Source organism: Mauremys reevesii, linkage group 12 (assembly GCF_016161935.1).
Source record: "Mauremys reevesii isolate NIE-2019 linkage group 12, ASM1616193v1, whole genome shotgun sequence".
NCBI lineage: Eukaryota > Metazoa > Chordata > Testudines > Geoemydidae > Mauremys > Mauremys reevesii.
The window spans coordinates 35,429,859-35,453,560 of NC_052634.1; the positions used below are offsets into that span (position 1 = coordinate 35,429,859).

Genomic DNA, 23,702 nt, shown 5'->3' on the forward strand with positions numbered 1-23,702 from the left:
CAGTCACTGTGCTGCCGGTGCCCCTCACTCCCGACCCGCAGCCCCTACTATCCCAGTCCTGACCTACAGACTCACAGCTCTGCTGGTGCCCCACACTCCTGACCCACATACACCTGGGCAACCATCAGCTGAACCGGAGACCCTCACTCCCAACCCCCAGCCCCTGGGTTCCCCAGCTCTAGTGGTGCCCCTCACACCCGACCCGCAGCCCCTAGATTCCTCGCTGAGCTCCCCAGTCACTGCGCTGCCGGTGCCCCTCCCTTCTGACCCGCAGCCCCTTAGGCGTACACCAGCTCTGACAGTGCCCCTCACTCCCGACCCGCAGCCCCTGCTATCCCAGTCCTGACCTCCAGACTCTCACTCCCGACCCGCAGACCCTGCTATCCCAGTCCTGACCTCCCGACCCACAGCTCTGCTGGTGCCCCTCACTCCCGACCCGCAGCCTCTGCTTTCCCAGTCCTGACCTCCAGACTCACAGCCTGCTGGTGCCCCTCACTCCCGACCCGCAGCCCCTGCTATCCCAGTCCTGACCTCCAGACTCACATCTCTGCTGGTGCCCTCACTCCCGACACGCAGCCCCTGCTATCCCAGTCCTGACCTCCAGACTCACAGCTCTGCTGGTGCCCTCACTCCCGACCCGCAGCCCCTGCTATCCCAGTCCTGACCTCCAGACTCACAGCTCTGCTGGTGCCCTCACTCCTGACCCACAGACCCCTGGGTTCCTTCAGCTCTACCGGTGCCCCTCACTCCCGTCCCGCAGCCCCTGGGTTCCCCAGCTCTAGTGGTGCCTCACTCCTGACCCGCAGCCCCTGCTATCCCAGTCCTGATCTCCACACCCACAGCTCTGCTGGTGCCCCTCACTCCCAACCAGCAGCCCCTACTCGCCCCGACCTGACCTCCAGACTCACAACTCAGCTGGTGCCCTCACTCCCAACCCGCAGCCCCTACTATCCCAGACCTGACCTCCAGACTCACAGCTCTGCTGGTGCCCCTCACTCCCGACCCGCAGCCCTCCTATCCCAATCCTGATCTCTACACCCACAGCTCTGCTGGTGCCCCTCACTCCCGACCCGCAGCCCCTAGTCTCCCTCCAGCTCTGCCGGTGCCCTCATTCCCGACCCGCAGCCCCTGCTATCCCAGTCCTGACTCCAGACTCACAGTTCTGCTGCTGCCCCCTACTCCCGACCCGGAGCCCCTTAGGCGTCCACCAGCTCTGACGGTGCCCCTCACTCCCGACCTGCAGCCCCCCTGGTCTCCCTCCTGCTCTGCTGCTGCCCCTCACTCCCGACCCACAGCCCTCCTATCCCAATCCTGATCTCCAGATCCACAGCTCTGCTGGTGCCCCTCACTCCCGATTGCAGCGACTGGGCTTCCCACAGAGCTCCCCAGTCACTGTGCTGCCGGTGCCCCTCACTCCTGACCCACAGACCCCTGGGCTTCCTTCAGCTCTACCGGTGCCCCTCACTCCCGACCCGCAGCCCCTGGGTTCCCCAGCTCTAGTGGTGCCCCTCACTCCTGACCCGCAGCCCTCCTATCCCAGTCCTGATCTCCACACCAACAGCTCTGCTGGTGCCCCTCACTCCCAACCCGCAGCTCCCTGGATTTCCCGCTGAGCTCCCCAGTTACTGCGCTGCCAGTGCCCCTCACTCCCGACCCGCAGGCCCCAGGCATCCACCAGTTCTGACGGTGCCCTCACTCCCGACCCGCAGCCCCTGCTATCCCAGTCCTGACCTCCAGACTCACAGTTCTGCTGCTGGCCCTCACCCCACCCGCAGCCCTCCTATCCCAATCCTGATCTCCTGACCCACAGCTCTGCTGATGCCCCTCACCGACCTGGAGCGACTGGTCTTCCCGCGGAGCTCCCCAGTCACTGTGCTGCCGGTGCCCCTCACTCCCGACCCGCAGCCCCTCCTATCCCAATCCTGATCTCCACACCCACAGCTCTGCTGGTGAACCTCACACCCGACCCGCAGCCCCTTAGGCGCACACCAGCTCTGACAGTGCCCCTCACTCCCGACCCGCAGCCTCTGCTATCCCAGTCCTGACCTCCAGACTCACAGCTCTGCTGGTGCCCCTCACTCCCGACCCGAAGCCACTGCTATCCCAGTCCTGACATCCAGACTCACAGCTCTGCTGGTGCCCTCACTCCCGACCCGCAGCCACTGCTATCCCAGTCCTGACCTCCAGACTCACAGCTCTGCTGGTGCCCCTCACTCCCGACCCGCAGCCACTGCTTTCCCAGTCCTGACCTCCAGACTCACAGCTCTGCTGTTTCCCCTCACTCCCGACCAGCAGCCACTGCTATCCCAGTCCTGACCTCCAGACTCACAGCTCTGCTGGTGCCCCTCACTCCTGACCCACAGACCCCTGGGTTCCTTCAGCTCTACCGGTGCCCCTCACTCCCGACCCGCATCCCCTGGATTCCCGCTGAGCTACCCAGTTACTGCGCTGCCGGTGCCCCTCACTCCCGCCCCGCAGCCCCTCCTATCCCAGACCTGACCTCCAGACTCACAGCTCTGCTGGTGCCCCTCACTCCCGACCCGCAGCCCCTCCTAACCCAATCCTGATCTCTACACCCACAGATCTGCTGGTGCCCCTCACTACCGACCCGCAGCCCCCTAGTCTCCCTCCAGCTCTGCCGGTGCCCTCATTCCCGAAGTGCAGCCCCTGCTATCCCAGTCCTGACTCCAGACTCACAGTCGTGCTGCTGCCCCCTACTCCCGACCCTGAGCCCCTTAGGCGTCCAACAGCTCTGACGGTGCTCCTCACTCCCGACCCGCAGCCCCCTGGTATGCCTCCTGGTCTGCTGCTGACCCTCACTCCCGACCCGCAGACCCTCCTAACCCAATCCAGATCTCCAGAACAACAGCACTGCAGGTGCCCCGCACTCCCGACTTGCAGCGACTGGGCTTCCCACAGAGCTCCCAGTCACTGTACTGCCGGTGCCCCTCACTCCTGACCCACAGACCCCTGGGCTTCCTTCAGCTCTACCGGTGCCTCTCACTCCTGACCCGCAGCCCCTGGATTCCCAGCTCTAGTGGTGCCCCTCACTCCTGACCCACAGCCCCTGCTATCCCAGTCCTGACCTCCAGACTCACAGTTCTGCTGCTGCCCTCACCCCGACCCGCAGCCCCTCCTATCCCAATCCTGATCTCCACACGAAGAGCTCTGCTGGGGCCCCTCACTCCCAACCCGCAGCTCCCTGGATTTCCCGCTGAGCTCCCCAGTTACTGCGCTGCCAGTGCCCCTCATTCCCGACCCGCAGCCCCTACTATCCCAGTCCTGACCTCCAGCCTCACAGCTCTGCTGCTGCCCCTCACTCCTGACCTGCAGCCCCTCCTATCCCAATCCTGATCTCCACACCCACAGCTCTGCTGGTGCCCCTCACTCCCGACGCGCATGCCCCTGGATTCCCCGCTGAGCTACCCAGTTACTGCGCTGCCGGTGCCCCTCATTCCCGACCCGCAGCCCCTACTATCCCAGACCTGACCTCCAGACTCCCCGCTCTGCTTCTCCCCCTCACTCCCGACCCCCAGCCCCCCTGTCTCCCTCCAGCTCTGCCGGTGACCCTCATTCCCGACCCGCAGCCCCTGCTATCCCAGTCCTGACTCCAGACTCACAGTTCTGCTGCTGCCCCTACTCCCGACCCGGAGCCCCTTAGGCGTCCACCAGCTCTGACGGTGCCTCACTCCCGACCCGCAGCCCCTGGTCTCCCTCCTGCTCTGCTGCTGCCCTCACTCCCGACCCGCAGCCCTCCTATCCCAATCCTGATCTCCAAATCCACAGCTCTGCTGGTGCCCATCACTCCCGACCCGCAGCCCCTCCTATCCCAATCCTGATCTCCACACCCACAGCTCTGCTGGTGCCTCTCACTCCCGACCCGCAGCCCCTAGTCTCCTCCAGCTCTGCCGGTGCCCCTGATTCCCGACCCGCAGCCCCTGCTATCCCAGTCCTGACTCCAGACTCACAGTTCTGCTGCTGCCCCTACTCCTGACCCGGAGCCCTTTAGGTTTCCACCAGCTCTGACGGTGCCCGTCACTCCCGACCTGCAGCCCCCTGGTCTCCCTCCTGCTCTGCTGCTGCCCCTCACTCCCGACCCGCAGCCCCTCCTATCCCAATCCTGATCTCCACACCAAGAGCTCTGCTGGTGCCCCTCACTCCCGACCCGCAGCCCCCTGGATTTCCCACTGAGCTCCCAGTTACTGCTCTGCCAATGCCCCTCACTCCTGACCCGCAGCCCCTACTATCCCAGTCCTGACCTCCAGCCTCACAGCTCTGCTGGTGCCCCTCACTCCCGACCCGCAGCCCCCTCGATTCCTCGCTGAGCTCCCCAGTTACTGCGCTGCTGGTGCCCCTCACTCCCGACCCGCAGCCCCTTAGGCGTCAACCAGCTCTGACGGTGCCCCTCACTCCCGACCTGCAGCCCCTGCTATCCCAGTCCTGACCTCCAGACTCTCAGCTCTGCTGGTGCCCCTCACTCCCGACCCGCATGGGTCACCCCTGGAGCAGGTTAAAGCTGCAGGGTGACAGTGGGGTTGCTGCCCCTGTGAACAGCTGCTGTAGCACCGCCTGGGCAGGACAGGGAGACCCAGTTATACCCCTCCCCCGCCCCAGCCTGTATCGGGGGATGGGAGCGCTCACACCCTGGGGCCCCTGAGTTGGGACGGAGGGAGGCCCCCGTGCACCAGGGATGCTGTAAGGGCGAACAGGGGCACCCACCCACGCACCCGAGATCTTCTAGGGGGGGAGAGTAGCACCCACACACTCAGGATCTTGTAGGGGGGGACAAGGGCATCCACACTCTGGGATCCTCTTCAGAGGGACGGACACCCACACATCCAGGATTCTGTATGGGGGGCAGAGGTACCCGGACACCTGGGCGGGGGATGGGGGCACCGAAACATCCGGGATCTTACCTGGGAGGACAGCGGCGCCTTCAGCTCGACATGAGATGGGGGCGGGGGGAGCAGGAGCATTTCCCAGTTCCAGGCTGTCCCCATCTGGCCAAGGCACAGAGCTCACAAGCAGAGTTTAAAGCTCCAGCTGCCAGACAGCAAAACAAGCCGGGCCCTGTGGCTGGTGCCTGTGATCCCAGCGCCTGGGGAGGCTGAAGCCGGCGGATCGCTTGAGCTCAGGAGTTTTGGGCTGCAGGAGGCTGTGCCAATCAGGTGTCCGCACTAAGTTCAGCATCAATACGGTGATCCCAGGGAAGCTTGGGGTCTCCAGGTTGCCTAAGGAGGGGTGAACCGGCCCAGGTCGGAAATGGAGCAGGTCAAAAGTCCCCTGCTGATCAGTAGTGGGATCATACCTGTGAATAGTCCCTGCAGCGTAGCCTGGGCAAGACAGTGAGACAGGGTCTCTTTTTATACAGACACCCCCGCAGAGCCTGGAGGGGGGGATGGGAGCACCCACACGCTGGGGATTCTGACTTGGGGTGAGGGACGCACCCAAGCAACATGGATCTTGAAAAGGGGAACAGAGACACCCACAGATCCCAGATGGGGGCAGGCAGGGGAAACCACACACGGGAGCTAGTTCATGGGGTGGGGGACAGAGACACCCACCGGAGATCCTGGATGGGAGCACCCACATGATGGGGATCTTGAACTGGGAGGAGGGAAGCACCATGTACCAGAGATTCTGAAGGGGGAAGAGGGACACTCACACACCAGGTGTCTTGCAGCAAGAGCTGCGGTCTTCATTTACACAGGGCAGTGATGGGGATTTAACCAATTCCTGCGCAGAACTTGTTCCACTAGATAATTAGCCTCACGGTTAAAAAATGGTAATTTCCAGTTGGCGTTTTGTGACATTGACTGCAAACCAAGGGGGTCGTGTTCAACCTTTGTCTGGTGAATTAAAGAACCCTTTCAAATCAGATATTCCCCCCTCTGGGAATTTTTAAAACTGTATATTTAAAATCAGTGACTAAATCCCCTCTTAACCTCCAGTCAATGAAATCAATTGAGTTTCTTCAATCTCTCGCTGTAGACAGAAGAGACCAATGCACATTTTCCTTGTTTTTAAAGGCAAAATTCCTGATCTTTCCAAGGGGATCTTCTGCTTCAGCTGTCAGTTTGGGGAAGGATTTGGCTTCCTGGGCTATAATCTGCCCGCTGGGTTATAATCTGTGGTCTGAAGGGTCAAATTTAGATGAGGCCGTTAGTGCTGCCCCGTGTGGCCGGAGATGGGAGCTCACAAGCAGAGTTGAAAGCTGGAGCTGGGAGGGACCTGGCTGGACACGTGGGGCACAAAGGCTCTCATGTGGGATCCTCGCTGTGCAGCAGGAGGCGGAGGGAAGCTGGTTGTCAGGGTCAGGCCATGGGCGCCAACTTAGATGGGCTCGTGGAGCTAAAGCCCCAGGAATATTCAAAATCAGGGGCTCTGCTCCACCAATATTTGGAGCTAGGTTTTGCCCCTTTAAATCCCAGCCGCGGCAGGGCGTCAGAGGGCTCTGGGCTGCCTGCAACCGCGGGAGCCCAGAGCCTTTAAATCCCAGCCGCGGCTGGGAATCAGAGGGCTCTGGGCTGCCCGCTGCGGGAGCCCAGAGTTTTAAATCCCAGCCGCGGCTGGGAATCAGAGGCTCTGGGCTGCCTACAAGCGCGGGGAGCCCAGAGCCCTTTAAATCCCAGCCGCGGCCGGGAATCAGAGGGCTCTGGGCTGCCTGCTGCGGCGGGGAGCCCACAGCCTTTTAAATCCCAGCCGCGGCTGGCAATCAGAGGGCTCTGGGCTGCCTGCAACCGCGGGGAGCCCAGAGCCTTTTAAATCCCAGCCGCGGCTGGGAATCAGAGGGCTCTGGGCTGCCCGCTGCGGCGGAGCTCAGAGTTTTAAATCCCAGCCGCGGCTGGGAATCAGAGGCTCTGGGCTGCCTACAAGCACGGGAGCCCAGAGCCCTTTAAATCTCAGCCGCGGCTGGGAATCAGAGGGCTCTGGGCTGCCCGCTGCGTGCGGGAACCCAGAGCCCTTTAAATCCCAGCCGCAGCCGGGAATCAGAGGGCTCTGGGCTGCCTGCAACTGCGGGGAGCCCAGAGCCTTTTAAATCACAGCCGGTTGGGAATCGGAGGGCTCTGGGCTGCCCGCAGGGGCAGAGAGCCCAGAGCCCTTTGAATCCCAGCCACGGCGGCTGGGATTTAAAGGGCTCAGGGCTCCCCGCGGCTGCCAGCAGCTCAGAGCCCTTTGAATCCCAGCCCCTGGCCGCTGATTGCCCCCTCCCCAGACCACTGCCCCCCAGGACCCCACCCCTATCTAAGCACCACTGGTCCTTGTCCCCGTTACCCACTCCTGAGACAACTGCCCCTAACTGCCCCTTGGGACCCCAGCCCCGATCTAAGCCTCCCTTCTCCTCTTCCCCAACTGCCCTCCTGAGACCCCACCCAACTTTCCCCAGGACCCCACCCCTACCTGTCCCCTGATAAACCCCTGGACTCCCATGCCTATCCAATTGCTGCCTGTCCCCTGACTGCCCTCCAAACCTCTGCCCCATCTAACCCCTGCTCCTTGTCCCTTGACTGGCCCCTGGAACCCCCTACCCCTTCTCCAACCTTGTAATCTTGTGGCACTGACGTGTTGTAGCTTCATTTTATATCGGCTTACAGGGCGGGAGTGGGGGGGGGCACCACCATTTTGGGCCCCACCAAAAATTATACAAACCTGCCGCCTATGGTCAGGGCTGCACCCTGCCATGCTGAGCCGGTGTCTGAGCTAAGCTCGGCATCAATCAGGTGATTCTGGGAAGTTCGGGGTCCCCAGGCTCCCACAGGAGGGTGAAGCAGGTCACCCCTGGAGCAGGTTAAAGCTGCAGGGTGACAGTGGGGTTGCTGCCCCTGTGAACAGCTGCTGTAGCACCGCCTGGGCAGGACAGGGAGAGCCAGTTATACCCCCCCCTCCCCCAGCCTGTATCGGGGGCTGGGAGCTCTCACACCCTGGGGACCTACCCACCAGAGATCTACGGGGGGGAGAGTGGCACCCACCCACCCAGGATGTTGTAGGGGGGGACAAGGGCATCCACACTCCGGGATCCTCTGCAGAGGGACGGACACCCACACACCCAGGATTCTGTATGGGGGCAGAGGTACCCGGACACCTGGGCTCCTGGATGGGGATGGGGGCACCAAACATCCGGGATCTTACCTGGGAGGACAGCGGCGCCTGCACCCTGACATGAGACGGGGCGGGGGAACCAGGAGCATTTCCCAGTTCCAGGCTGTCCCCGTCTGGCCAAGGCACAGACCTCACAAGCAGAGTTTAAAGCTCCAGCTGCCAGGCAGCAAAATAAGAGGTACTTGTTAGAGGGTTTATCCCATCACCCTCCCATTCCCTGGTCCTTCTCACGTGACCAGAGAGCAGCAATACACGACGCTCAAAGGTGCAAACAATTCAATGTTTATTGGGGTAAACTTCCAGCAGGCAATGATTCCAATTTCCTTCCTCAGTGTTCCCCTTCCCAGCTCTGACACCACAAAGACTTGCGTGTGTCCCTGTTCCCATTCCCTGTTCCTATTCCCCGCCTTAGCAAAACAGAATTCCAGTTGCCCGGCCCCCCACCCCCACCCCCACCCCCACCCCCATCCCCATTCCCCCTTACTTCCTGATTGACTGCAGACTATTTAGTAAAACTGGAGTTCTGCTTAGCTATACCCTAACCAATCATTTTACTGAAATGTACCTAACCAATCCTAACATATTGTAACATGATTATCTAACCAATTATACCCCACCACCTTAATTGGTTTACACCCAACAATTTAATTATACAGCAGACAGAAACAGTCACAGCACCAGACAGAGATTATACAGACAAGCAATAGGAAAGTGGGGAGTACAGTGACAGAACAACAAAGAAATGGGGATTTCACACCCCAGCTATTGATCAGTGAGTTGTTCCCAGACAGGATGCTGTCATGGTAGAGGTTGTGGGTGCTGGTTGCTTAACTGTCTGGCCCCCAGGGCAGGATTTTGAGGTTCACCATTACTGTCTCAGAATCCCAGCACCCATCTTTTGTTCACTTAAAATGTGAGCAGGGACATTACAACACCACAGAACTCATGGAGCTCCAGGAAATGTGTAACTTCAGATCTGGGTGAGTGTGTCTAAAATTCAGCTGTGCTGTAGAAGGTCTCTAGGAGTTGAAAGAGATGTGCCATCTCGACCTCCCTAAAGAGTTCATCAACTATTAATGAAAACTAGGGTTGATAAGTCACATTCTTTGTAGTAGCAGGATGGTTTACTGGTCTAAAGTGCTGGTTATAAGACTCTTTTTGCCCAATCCCTTGGATGTTCTGGTATCTGCATAGAGACGTAGTTTCAAATCCCACTCCTGACATGACCATCTGGAAAAATAACCTCACTACAATCTCCTGTGCAACAATAGAACCCCATTTGCTTAACTTTGCTATTCCAGTAGTTGTGAGAGAAGCTCCAAACCAGGGGGAAACAGGGCCCGTTCTCTCGACCCATCAATTTTTTGTCTTCCTTCATTCCAAGCCATTTTCTCAGATACGTCCGTATTTCCCACACTTTCATGAAACTTTAGGGTCATCATTTAATTGCCACACAACTGTACTTATGAAGAGAAGTGAAACACAATATTTTTTGGATATTCTTGCAGAAGAGTTTTGCTTTCTGACCTGGAATTGAACAGGGGCTACCCGAGGGGGACAATGCTGCTCCCTTTTCTTGGCTCATCCAAAAAACATAAGTTCGTGGTGCCCTTTGTTTCCCTGTTTTTCAAATACCTGTCAGGGATGGCCTAGGGAGACGTGGTCCTGACTCTCAGGGTCCCTCCTGCCCTACCTTTCTATAGGATTCTGTTGTGTGGGTTTGTGCTGTGTCGTTGTCCCGCACTGAGCTGTTTTGCACAGTGTCACTTTGCACTCTGACACATTGTTTCGTGTTGTATGGTTTTTGCACTGCCTTGTGTTGCGTTGGTTTGAGCTGAGCTCTTTTGCAGTGTGTCATTTTGCCCCATGGGGAGTTCATTTGCATGGTGCTGAACTGTCGGGCTTTGCACTCCTACGTGTTGTCACTTTGTGCTGTGGAATGTCAGTTCATGCTGAATTGTTAGATGTTAGATTGGGGTGTTTCCACTTTTGTTGTTGTTTATATTATATTGCGATGGCATCGAATTACAGAGCTGTACGGCTGCAAGGGCCCTGGAGAGGTCATGAAATTCAGCCCTCTCTGCTGAGGCAGGGCCAAGCAGAGATGATGCGTCAGGGCCATGTGGGATCAAGTGCCCACAGCAGCTGGCCCAGGCAGGGAGCAGAAGGAGGGAACCAGAGCCAGAGCAGGTTGTCTATGGGACCAAGTATATGGAGAGTATCCTTGACAGAGGTTTGGTCAACCTGTTCTTAAAAACCTCCGAGGACAGAGACTCCACAGACACCCTTGGGAGCCTATTCCAGAGCTTAACTACACTCAGAGTTAGAAAGCTGTTCCCAACATCTAACGAGAAACTCCCTGGCTGCAGATTAAGCCCATTACTTCTTGTCCTACTGTCAGTGGACATGGAGAACAATTAATCATTGTCCTATTTATAAAGACCAAACTTTTCTCTCTGCAGTCATCCATTAAATGGTTATTATCCCCACTTCTTGCCTGGGGTAGAATGGAAGAGGAGAAAATTCTATTTGTTCTTACTTCATGTTTTACTGAAGCTCAGAGAGGAAGGAGCCTGATCTGCCTTAGATTGTAGAGCGGACAGAGAATTTATTTCATTTTGGGCTGTGACTATAAGCATAAGAGTGACACCTAAGAGCTGTTGCTGCTGCCCAATATGGGGCTTAAACTCATGCTGGCAGGATTAAGAGTCTCATGCTCTACCAACTGGGCTGGCCGGATTTGAAGTCAGTCAAGTGCCCAGTCGCAGTGTAGAAGGAGCCCTGAGGGCATTTATTTGCGGAGCTGAGGTTCCCTGTCTGACATTTGCCTTCTTTCCTGGTTCATTATGTCTCCAGCAAGCAAACCGGAGCTGTCACAAGGCTGGTTAGATGCTGCTCTCTAGCCCAGAGAGCTGGGGTTGATTTAGCATGAAATCAACCCCATCAGCTGGTCAGAGTAACCAGCGGGGAGGGTGGAATTTAGGATTCTCCCACCAGTGGGAGGTGCTGTTGGACTCATCTAGTGGGGGAGAGTCTGAAAAAGCTTCTCAGCTCCCAGAGAAGGGGTAGACAAGCCAGTTCCCCACACACACATTTTCACAGGGAATCAGGTCCCCTGAGGAAAAACTTAAAAGAAGCCTGGCCCAGGAGTGTCAGAGAAGGGAATCACTGTTTGTCTTAAGAGGTGGGTTCAGAAACCTGCAGGTCCTTAGATCCCTCCAGCGCCTGATAGAACCATTTGTGGGGAAGGTCTGGGAAGCCGAGGAGGACAAGGAGACGGGAAAAGGGCTTGCAGCGGTTGTGCAATCCCCATGCTCCCAGCAGAAGGGTCCGGGGGCTCAGCACTCAGAACTCACAAGATGGCAAAGCTCAGAGCCCCGTTACAGGGAGTCAGACTGTGATCAGCTCACACCCAGGGCAAGCAACTCCCCTCCCTTGGTCTCTATGCCAGAGCTCCTATCAGCTCAGCGTCCTTCCTGCAAGAGCCAGCTGCTGAGAGGGTTGCGATGGGGTAAAGGAAGGCAGAGGAGGGTTGTTCCTCATGGGGTTTTTTTGTGTGGCTCTGTGATCCTGCTGGACGAAGCGTCATTTGAGTTTGTTTCAGTGGCTTGGGTTGAGCTCAGGTTGTGACCCTGAGCACAGGGGTTCCTGCACTCTCTGCTCTTAGCCCCTTAGGAGTGGACAATGGAGCAGCTTCAGAAATTGGATAGAAAGTAGCCTAAGAAAGTGTAGCATAAGAGAGAAGAAAATGACATCAGCTCCTGGTGGTCTAGTGGTGAGGATTTGGCACTTTCACTGCCAAGCCCTGGGTTCAATTCCCAGTCAGGGAAAAGTGGCTTTAAACCAAAAATGCTTCAGTTATTCTTCACTTGCAATGTAAACAAATCCATAGTTTTTCCTGATTTCCCCCATCTTCCCAGTGTCTCCATGGCATGGCTGGCTCCAGGCACCAGAGCACCAAGCAGGTGCCTGGGGTGGTCAATGGAAAGGGGAGGCTTCAGCAGCAGTTTGGCCCTCTTGGAGGGAAGGACTTGCTGTTGATTGCAGCTTTTTTTTCCCCTCTGCTTGGGGCGGCAAAAACGCTGGAAGTGGCCCTGCTCCATGGAAGACAATTTGTTAAATCCCAGATGAGTGCAGTTCTATCAGTTCTCAGCCTGAGCCCTTAGGTCTTAATCCTGAGGATATTGTCCCACCATGGGGCCATTTCCCGCCTCTCTTTCCTAGGAAAGCACAATTTTCCTTGCACAGACACAGGAACAGCAAGATCTTTCTCTGTCCCTTGTGCAAAGCAGGGGGCCAAATTCCATGGAAACAATGGACAAGCAGGGGCCCTGGGCACATCCAGCTTTGGCCATGAGATGTTCCTCCCCTCTTTCTTTATGCCCCTGTTGTTATTTCATGGATTGTCTGGGATGGGGGAAAAGCTGAGTTCACTCCAGGTGGAGGGGAAAAAGGACCCTGAAAATCTCAGGACCAAACCCCCGCTACCAGGATCACCGAGGTGCTGGGGATTTGAATAGGAAAAGGACTGTGTGAATTGTCAAGGTGGGGAATGAATAACAATCTACCACAAGATCCACCTCATTAACCACTGACACAGGCTAATCCTGCTGCCGATAGAAGGGAAACTGGGAGTGATTCTTTGCTGTTCAGCCATGGAAACAGTGACCCAATTGCACCGCAGTGAACGTGCTGGGGAAAGCTGGACTTTACAGGCAGGTGGAAACACCTGGAGCTCCCCACCCCACTTCTGCCACCAGGGTGAGGTGTGGAGCTGCTCACAGCATCCCCCATCATGACCTTGCAGCACGGGGTGGCAGCACCCCACCCAATGCCGGGGAGAGGCCTGAGTGTATCTCTGCACCCTGAGACCAGGGCACAAACTCTCTCTGCCCCACATATGGATTCTGGCCCTGCTGCAAAGTGACCCCTATGAACAATTAACCTCCAGGAGAGCAGGACTGGCCCTCAGAGAGGGAATGGGCTTCTCGTGAGGCTTATAGGTCACTGGATGCAGTGGAACCAGGAGGGCTCTGAGTGTAATCCCTAGTCCATCTAACCCATGTGGGGATGTAGCTCAGTGGAAGAGCACATGCTTTGCATGTATGAGGCCCTGCGTTCAATCCCCACCATCTCCAAGTTCGTTTTTTCACCCTGCCCCCCTACAGTGATCCCATGGACAAGAACCTGGCTGGGAGTGGGGTGAAAGCTCCCTGTGGGCAAAGGGGAGCTGAAATCCCTCAGTGTCCTGGAGTTTAAGCAATGGAAGCTTCAAACCCTGCAGAGGTGTGAGCTGAGGTGCATCAGCAGAAGGTTGGGCTGGACAGGGGCGGTAGGTTTGTACAATTTTTGGTGGTGCCCAGAATGGGACCAAGTCCTGCCCCACCCACCCCCCACACACACACCTGCCTAAGGCTCTGGGAGGGAGTTTGGGTGTGGGATGGAGAGGGGCTGGGCTCTGGGAGAGTTTGGGTGCAGGGTCTGGACTCAGTCAGGGGGTTGTGCTGCAGGAGGGTGTGCAGGGGGCAAGTTCTTGGAGGGAGGTTGGGTGCAGGTGTGGGGTCTGGGTTGGGTGTGCAGGAGAGGGTGAGGGGTGCAGCATTTACCTCGGGCATCTCCCAAAAGCAACCTGCACCCTCCTCTGGCAGCAGCCCCTAAGCGGGAGGGCCAGGGGTGTCTCTGTGCATGGCTGCCCGCAGACTCCACCCCCTCAGCTCCCATTGCCACAGTTGGCAGAGTTGGCACTCAGGGCGGGCAGCGCGGAGACCTCCCCCACACCAGGGAGGTGCCAGCCACTCCCGGGAGTGGCGTGCCACATGGAGTGAGGGTGGGCAGGAAACCGCCTTAGTCCCCTTGTGCTGCTGGCGGTGGTGGCGGGGGTCCCTGGGCCCTTTTAAATTGCCCAAGGGTGGCAGGCAGCACTGAGGGGGACACTCCCAAGGGCCTAACGTTGCTTTGCACAATGATAAATCTTGGAACAGGACAGAAATGAAATGGCAGCAGAACCTAAGGAATTAAAGCCTCCGGATTCTTGTGTGTGCACTGACTCGAATGGAAACTGTAATTTGACTTGCTTTGTGTCTGCGGCTGGTAAAATATCAAGGCAAAATCATTCCAGTGATTGTGACCCTGGGATTGAGGAGGCTTTGGTCTTATTAAAATGTAACTAGCATGTTACACTTGTGTTTTTAAAGGTGGCTTCCCCAAGCAATCCCAAGTTGTTCTTCCCACAGCTGGCTGATGGGGGGCAGCAGGGGATCTCCCGAATCTGGGGGAATCTCTCTGGGCCCCACTGTTAATTCTCCATCCTTTCTCCTCCTAATCACAGACACCCCTCCCCTCCGCATTATCAGTGTTTTGGAGCGACCCCTCCCTCCCTTTATGGGATACAGACTCTGTGACAGAGACTGACTGGGGCTCCTCTCTGCATGGCCCCAGTGGGGAAGGAAAGAGACTGGAGGGAGGGGGAGAAGCTGGGCAGAAGGAGTCCAATGGGGCTAAACCAAAACAGAGGAGATTTTCTTTCTGTCAAAATGTCCTGGAGTCTCATGGCTGAAAAGCCGCATCTTGAGTTAGGTTTGATGCATCAGCCTTTCAATTACCAGGCAAAGGTGTGAATCACAGAGACTGATAACTGCCTGCTCCCAGCTTTGCCAAAGAAGCACCTGCACTGGTGCAACTGGTTAGCGCAGACGGTGCTACTGCTGGGATTATGAATTCAAGCGTTATTTGGAGCACTGGTTTTTATTACCTGTGTAGTTTCCCCAACTTGCTTTGCTTAATTTGCATGGAAAGTGCCCTACTAGGAAAAGGAGAGTAAGTTCTAAAATGTGGAAGTAGGTGCACAGCTTGGAAACATCCCCCCTGTGCTGCCATTAGTTCCAGTAGATTGTTCACTGGCAGCATGAATTGATTTCTTTGCTGCTGTGAAAGCTGCCAGGAAAAGTCTCTGGTCACCAGAGCTCCCTGCTTCTTCCAGCACATCCCTGGCTCCTTCCCTGCCCCAGTCACTGCTGTAGGAGGGTCCTATATACACTGAGCCTAAAACTTTTCCAAGCCCTCTTAGCACAGTTGGCAGCGTGTCAGTCTCATAATCTGAAAGTTCTGAGTTCAAGCCTCAGAAAAGTCAATGGTTTTTCTCCCTGCTTCAGATTTTCTACAGGAAATCAGAGAAAAGAAACTAGAGGGGAGTGGTTTCTAGACACCCTCCACCCATCTCACACACACACACAGAGACTTTTCTAAGGCATTATCTTTTCCTTCTCTATGGAGCTTGTATTCTTCACAGAGCAAAATAAAACAAAAACATGCAAGTCCAAGCCTAATGCAGTATGAAACTCAATACAGATAAAATCTCACCCTCAGAGATCTTTCAATAAGCTTCTTTGCAGACTAGACTTATTTTATGTCTGGGCCCAATCTTTTCACCTGGTATAGTCTGTGTTCCAGCTCAGGTGGTAGCTAGGGGATGTCTCATGACTGCAGCCATGTTTGTTCAGTTCCACCCCTTATACAGCTTTGGTACAAGGCAGGAATTTTTTGTCTCTCTACTGGTGAAGAGCCCCAGGTTTAAGATGGATTCCTGTACCAGGTGACATGGTCACATGTCCTGTGAGACCCCCAAGCCTTCATTCTTCCTGGCCTGACTCACAGATGGTGCAGGACCGAGCCATCTCCAGTCAATTGTCCTGGTCAATGGGATCCATCATGATTCCAATCCACTATTAATGGCCCACACTTTGCATCATTACAACAGGACCTCAGAGTTATAGTTCATATTTCTAGTTTCAGATACAGGAATGATCGGTTCATACAAATAGGATGAATACACACAGTAGATTATAAGCTTTGTAATGATACCTTACAAGAGACCTTTTGCATGGAGCATAATCCAGTCACTTTATATTCACACTCATTAGCATATTTTCATAAAATCCTATGGAGTGCAACGTCACAGCAGGAAAGGGTTTACTGCAGCACCTGGAGCAGTTGAGTTTCATGTTCAGGCTGTGGATGAGTTCCTCCAGGTTTCTCGTAAGCACACAGGGACCTTAGGGTGCTCTCGATACAGGAATGGCCCAGATATGATAAAGTGATGGGATTGCATTTTCCTTTTTATTTCTGTATTTCCAATGACATTTCTGTTTGTGATTTCGTTTTGCTTTGTATAACTGTGTTTTCTCAGGGATTTGATATTTAACTAAAAAAAGAATAAGGCCTCAGGGCACCGGATGGAGGAGCAGGCTGGGGCTAGGACTGCTAAGAGAGCGAGAGTAGCAGGTTTTCTGTATTGTTTCCTGCCCTCATTTTCATGACGAGTTTCTCTTCTGCACAAAATTTGTTTCTTTTACATGTGAGCCTGGCTAGCTCAGTTGGCAGAGCATCAGACTTTTAATCTGAGGTCCAGGGTTCAAGTCCTGGTCAGGTGAAGCAGGAACCCTTCCTGTCAAAACGGAAGAAGGCATCTCTCTAGGGTGTTATTTGACCTTTTTTCCCCAGGACTTGGCGTTTCACTAGGAAGGGCCATGTACTGCCTGGGACGGAAGGGGCAACTTCCTCACATGCCCACTGGCCTCTCAGGCTGGATTAAGAAAGGCCTCTGGGAGCTGCAGCAAACTGCTGCATGACAACAGTGAGCAAATGCAGGGCTGCCCCACAGGGTCATCCACACCAGAGCTCAGCAGAGGTCTGGGGGTTCCCTATTGGTCCCATGGTGTAAGGGCAGCACTCGGGACTTTGAATCCTGCAATCTGAGCTGAATTCTTGGTGGGATCTGAGGACAATTCCTGTGCCACAAACCCTGCTGGGTCTTCCAAGGCTCTGTCTTGCTCTCTCAAAGGCCATGAAAGCCTGTCTTTTACCCGCTAGCTGTTGTGACTTGAGCACAAGAGGACGTTTGATCAAGCCTGGCCATGCCTGGAGTCCTGTAAGGAGGGATGCGAGCTCCATTTCCTCTGAGTCCTGAAGCTGGGCTGCAGCCTGGCCTAGCAGGCAGCCTATTGGTTGACCTACTGGCCCAAAGTCACTTGGGCGCGTTGGTGTTCCCCAGGGATGCTGACGGGCCTGGGGAGGGAGGCTCAATGCTCCCCTATCAGTCAGGAGGCGGAAGAGAAGGGCTGCAAGCAGGGCCGGCTTTAGGCCGATTTGCCCGATTCCCCCGGGTGGGCCCGCGCCTGAGAGGGCCCGCATGGCAGCGTCTCCCGGAAGCTAGCAGCTGTTGTTGCTGGGCAACGAGAGACCCTGGCCGGCTGAGGCAGAGGCAGCCGCCTGGGTGTTGCAGGTCAGGAGGGGGGGGGAAGGCACATGTGCTTTGCAGCCTTCCTTCCCCTCCCCCACCCCCAGCACTCACCTGGAGGAGACGCCAAGGGAGCTTCCGGTCCGGTGGGAGACAGGAATCTCTGCAGTGCACCTCACTCACCTGAGCAGCTGCTGGGGCTTCCAGCCGTGAGTGTCTGACCCTGTGATTCCCGCGGGGTTGTAATGTTGGGCTGGTGTTGTGGTTTTCGTGGTGTTGCTGTTTGAGGGTGAGTTGGTGCCTGCCTGTGTCTGGTTCAAACTAAAGTCAGGATCATGTAACCCAGGAAAAAGCCCGAGCAGTACTTAGTGCTGAACTCCAGGTGAGAGAGAGGGAGGTTTGGAGGAGGAAACCAAATACATCAAAGAGGAGAATGCGAAAGGTCTGCAGCACGGCAGGCTGAGACTTCTCCCCCACACCCTTCCTGGCAAGAGGGAAACTGAGGCACGGCATGATCTGATTCCCCTCTCCAAATTATTTTGCAAAGAAAGAGGACGGAGCGCCTATCCAGACCAGTTCCTCCCATCAACTCTGCTTTCCCTGCTGCAAGACCGTTGTAGGGGCTGAATATTTCCATTAAACTATGGCTCCTTCGTTTGCCCTACAACAATAAATTAGACCAGCTTTCGGGGGCTATTCCCCTCCCCCAAAGCTGTGGGGATATTAAGGTTTTTTTGCGGGGGGGCATGATAATATTCCAGATCAATCAAATGCCCTGCTCAGCTTTCTAGCCAACCAGCAGCTCTAGGGCAGGAAGGAGGTGCTCTTGGTGCAGAGTGGTTGCAAAACAGGGGTGAATTTAGCGGGGGTCCGGTTGAAATCCCGCCTGATGCAGCCACACAGAATCGCTGGCAGTGCTGGGAGGCCAGGAGTGGAAACAGGTGGCCTGGGGTGGGGGACATTTGCCCTCAGTTCTGGGCTCTGGGATGGACTAGGCTGGGTGGTGGGTTCAGTCTAGTCTTCCAGCCTGTTGCTCTCACTGAGGTTTGTGGTTTTCATCTGGCTCCACCGAAAAGAGCAAACAAGCCCAGTAGAAAAGCGGGGTGAGAGAGGCGGGAAAGGGTGTGTCATGGGTTAAAGTGACCCATCAACGAAAGAGTAAAACCAGGGTTTGACTGGGTTTCCCAGCCACCACTCCTGCAAACACTGGGCAAGGGCAGCCCATTCCCACCGAGGCTATGGTGAGGGGCAGCAGAGGAGGAAGGCCACATGTGATGGCAGTCCCCTCCTCCCCTCCCCCAAGCACCCAGCACCCATCTCAGCCCCCCAAACTCTGTCCCAGAGCCTGCACCCAGCCCTCTGCATTCCCTCCCAGAGCCTGCACCTCCACCTTCCTGCACCCCACCCCGTGCCCCAGCCCAGAGCCTGCACCCAGCACCCAAACTCCGTCCCACTCAGCCTGGGCAAGCTCTCCTCCATCTGGCTCCCAGCCCCTCTCCAAGGGTTGCAGGTGTCTGGAGTGCTGCCTTCCCCACCTTCCTAATTCACACCTCATTCATTCAACAGGGCAACTGATTACAAAGTGGGGAAGATCTTATTCTACTCCAAGCAAAAAGACATTTTCTTTTACCTTAATTACACTACCTTTAGGGCCTGCTATAACATATTACCAAGGTTCAATGCAAAGTCATATAAAAGTTATACAAAAATGCATAATGCAGAATTTATCTATAACTGCATTGATTGACTTCTGTGTGCAGTAATATAGTGACCCTGGGTCTTTGAATGAGGCGTTATACTTGGGGAAGGGTGAGGGTGAGTGGGCAAAGAGGCGAGCAGTGAACCAGCAGGAGTTCTAGGGGTGGGCATGGAGGTTTCTGGCAGGGAGGAGAAGGTGAAGCAGGAGGCGAGTGGTGGGGACAGTGACCAGGAGGATGCAGCAAGCCAGCAGGGAGCTAGGGGTGAAGAAGGATGTGATGGTGGGGCTGAGCAGGGAGGGCAGGTCCTATTTTACTGCTGTGGATCTGGTCACCCTACATGTAAAGTACCGTTTCTTCCTCCCTCCGCCCCCGACCTTGTTTCATGTAGGCGGGCCGGCTGGGAAGGAGGGTTTGTTTTCAGCAGAGCCGGGCGGCGCTGGGGGGGCGAGGAAGGAGGGGCATTTATATTAATGAGAAGCAATTTATAAATTTTAATAAAATAAACATTAGTAAGAAAATCAGTTGTACTAACTATCAAAACAAATTATTTTCCTGATACTGAAAGTACAAATCAGCTATTAATATATGATGCAAATGTATGTAATAGATAATTTGTTATTGTTATATAGTCATGGAAGTAAATAATACATGGAAGAATGAAAGTGGGTTTTTTTTAAGGTTTTTTTTTGTTTTAGTCATCCCTGCCATGGCCCCATCAGAACTGTTCAAATTAAACGCACCTTCACTGAAGCCGCCCCTGGACAATGAGGCTAACTCATCTAGTGGAACAAGCTCCAAGGGACGTGGTTAATTCCCCATCACTGCTGTGTGTAAATCAAGACCGTAGCTCTTGCTGCAAGACACCTGGTGTGTGGGTCATCCCTGTTCCCTCCTTCAGAACCTCTGGTACATGGGTGCTTCCCTCCTCCCAGTTCAAGATCCCCATCATGTGGGTGCTCCCATCCAGGATCTCCTGGTGGGTGTCTCTGTCCACCCACCCCATGAACTAGCTCCGTGTGTGGTTTCCCCTGCCTGCCCCTCATCCGGGATCTGTGGGATGTCTCTGTTCCCGTTTTCAAGATCCGTGTTGGCTTGGGTGCGTCCCTCCCCCAAAGTCATGAATCCCAGCGTGTGGGTGCTCCCCATCCCCCTCCAGGCTCTGCAGGGGTGTCTCTGTGCTATAAAAAGAGACTGTGTCTCTCACTTGTCTTTATCCAGGCTAGCGCTGGCCAGGGCTATTCTAAGCAGGCGTGACCCCACTACTGACCATCAGCACAGGAGATTTGACCTGCTCCATTTTTGACCTGGGCGGTTCACCTCCTTAGGCAAACGCCTGGGGACCTGAAGCTTCCCCAGGATCACCATATTGACGCTGAGCTTAGTTGGGACACCTGGATCAGCACAGCCCCTGCAGCCCAGAACTCCTGAGCTCAAGCAATCCACCCTGGCCTCAGCCTCCCGGGCATGAGCTAGGAATCACATGCACCAGCCATGAGGCCTGCAACTAGTTATAGGGTCTCCCTGCTTCCAATTTCAGGTTTCAGCCTGGGAGCGCTGGCGCTCTGAGCGGGTGGGAAGTGGAGCCTGGGCACTGAGCTGATGCGCTGAGGGTTATTTGCCCACTGTGCAAAGCCTTACACGGAGTGAAAACACGGGGCACAGATCTTTGAGCACAACCCTCGTCCTGAGGAGATGGGGAGGAGCCCTGCATAAAGAGAAAGCAGCTCTCCTGGCGGGGCTGCAGCGGCTCTTCACAGGGCAGTCCCACTGCCAATTGGCTACCAGAGTTTTCAAAGCCTCCTTTCCTGACCTGCAGCTCCCCTCTCTCTAGGGGACTCAGTGACCCCCAAACTTCCCAGAAACCATCAGTAGCGAGGCCAACCTGAGCACAGACACCTGCTCAGCACCCGGGGTGCAGCTCTGAACTCCGGCAATCAGCTACGCCATCAGCTGCCCACCCAACAAGCGCCGCACGCAGGAGCCTTCGTGCCCCGCGTGAGCCAGCCTCCTCCCAGCGCCAGCTTTAAACTCCGGCTGCTCAGTTTCTAGCTTTAGCCACACGCGGGGCAGCCTGGGAGCTCACGCCAACGCCTCCGGTTGCTGGTTGCTGTTCCGCTCCTCGTGGCAGGTTCAGCACCCCTGCAGGCCAGATCTCTGAACCAGGTGGAACCAACTTCCTCAATCCAGCGCTTTAGCAGCAGCTTTGCTAGGAAAGCGCTGGCGTCCCCAAGTGCAAAGTAAGAGCCAGAGCGCTGTAAAAGAGGATCTTCTATTGGAGCCTCAACAGTAATTGTCTGTCAAAGGCACAAGGAGAAACCAGGGAAATGTTTTCATGGTGTTTAAGGGCCAGAAGGCAAATATTAGCTCAGCTTAGTCTGACCCCCGAATAACACAGAATTACACCATGACAACGTATTGATCCCAACATGACCTTAGACAGATCAAAGCGTTCAGCCAGCCTCCAGGAAGAGGAGGCTAAACTGGGTACCAGAGGCAGTGAAACAAAAGGGCCCTGCAAGGCAATGGCCATGCAGGAGCTGACGAGGTGAAATATGCCCAGATGATCCCAGCAGGCGACCCACCCCCATGCTGCAGAGGTGGGAGTCCCTGTTCCTCCTGCCCTTAAGAACTCTCTGGTGGTAAGTGGGTCCCCTGCCGTTCCCTGGGGATAAGAATCCTCCATGGTTTCCCTGAAAGCTTCACCTCCAGAATAAGGGCGGTATATCAGTGGAGGGAGTGGGAGAAGGTTTTCTGGCAGATCTGTAAAGGGGGACTGTGTCCCTGTCTGGCCCAGGCTCCTTGGGAGAAGTGATCTCAGTGTGTCTGGCTGTCTCCATCTCCCACTCACACCCACAAGAATCCCTTAATTGTGTTGGTGCACCCTAGACCATTAAGGATCTCTGGGGGTGGGTGTCTCTCTCCCCTAGCCAGGATCCTCTGGGGCGTGCCTGTATAAAGAGACTTACAGCTCACCCAGGCTGGTCCTGTGCCATCATAGAAGAGACCCAGAGTCCCCTTCTGTGGAGGGTTCACGTTTCACTCCAAGGACGTGATCTCTGGTATGTGTGGGTGTCCCTGTCCCTTCAACCAGCCTTAACAATCCCTACAGATGGTAGGTGCGCTGGGGTCTCCCCATTACAATCCCCTCTGTCTTACCCCCATGAGGGATCACGAAGGTGGACGTGGGTGTTCTCCATGCTACTGGGGGTGTCCAAGGTTGCCCCTGTCCCTCCTGGTTAATAGTGGATTGTGCCAGGCTTTCCACCAGTTAAGGATCCGTGTTGTGGATGCCCCTGTTCTTCTCATTAAGAATGGTGCATAGACGCCAATGGGGTGTGTCCCCACCCCATGAACTAGCTCCCGTGTGTGGTTCCCTGCCCCCATCCAGGGCTCTGTGGTGTGTGGTGTCGGCTGTTCCTCTTTTCAAGATCCGCGGTCACAGGGGTCGTCCCTCCTCGCAAGTCAGAATCCCAGCTTGTGTGTGCTCAAGTCCATCCTCCTCTCCAGGCTCTATGGGGGTGTCTAAAGTAGACAGTGTCTCACTGAGGCTATTCACGAGGCACAATCCACTGCTGATCAGCACAGGAGTTGTGACTCGGGCTCTGTTTCCAGCCTGGGCCGGTTCCACCTCGCCGAAGCAGCCCAGGATCACCATATTGATGCTGAACTTAGCGTAGACCCCCAATCGGCACAGCCCTCTGCAGCCCCAGAACTTGAGGCCTCAAGTGATCCCATTAGCCTCAACCTCCCCAGGCGCTGGGATCACAGGCACCAACCATGGAGCCCAGTTTGTTTTGCTGCCTGGCAGCTGGAGCTTTAAACCTCTGCTTGTGAGGCTCCTGTGCCTTGGCCAGACGTGGGGACAGCCTCCGAACTGGGAATGCTCCTGCTTCCCCTGCCCCTTCGTCTCATGTCGAACTACAGGCGCCGCTGTCCTCCCAGGTAAGATCCCCAGATGCTTTTGGTACCCCCATCCCCGTCCAGGAGCCTGGTGGTGTCCAGGTACCTCTGCCCCTCCTACAGAATCCTGGGTGTGTGGGTGTCCGTCCTCTGGCAGAGGATCCCGGAGTGTGGATGCCCTTGTCCCACCCCTGCATAAGATCCTGGGTGTGTGGGTATCACTCTCCCCAGCAGATCTCTGGTGGAGATTTGGGTCCCCAGGGTGTGAGTGCCTCCATCCCCGATACAGGCTGGGGGTATAACTGGCTCTCCTGTCCTGCCCAGGCGGGTGCTACAGCAGCTGCTCCCAGGGCAGCAACCCCACTGTCACCCTGCAGTTTTTAACCTGCTCCAGGGGTGACCTGCTTCCCACCCTCCTGTGTGTGAGCCCGGGGACCCAGAACTTCCCAGAATCACCTGATTGATGCAGAGCTTAGCACAGACCACCGGCCTCAGCCTGGCAGGGGAGCTGCCACTGAGCCCTGACAATCAGCTTCCCTCCGCCTCCGGCTGCGGCGAGAATTCACGTTGAGAGGCTTCGTGCCCAGTTTGTTCCTGGAGCGTCCCAGGCTCCAGCTGTAAACTCTGCTGGTCGGTTAACCTTTGGCTCCACACGCGGGGCGGCAATGGCATGATCCCGCTCTGAAAGCTTGCTGTTTTGCGTTCAGTGCCCCAGCTTGCAGTTGCCAACCCGCGGGCAGATCTCTGAGGCGCAGCCAAATCCTCCC

The 23,702-nt window shown here is 55.8% G+C and overlaps 2 non-coding genes across 2 annotated transcripts; both read left to right on the forward strand.

Moving 5' to 3' along the window:
• The first annotated feature begins 11,858 nt into the window (after positions 1–11,858).
• TRNAE-UUC lies at positions 11,859–11,930 on the forward strand. Its single transcript has one exon. It is a non-coding gene; the product is annotated as a tRNA-Glu (tRNA).
• Positions 11,931–13,166: 1,236 nt separating this feature from the next.
• Positions 13,167–13,238, forward strand: TRNAA-UGC. The gene has a single exon. It is a non-coding gene; the product is annotated as a tRNA-Ala (tRNA).
• Positions 13,239–23,702: the final 10,464 nt, after the last annotated feature.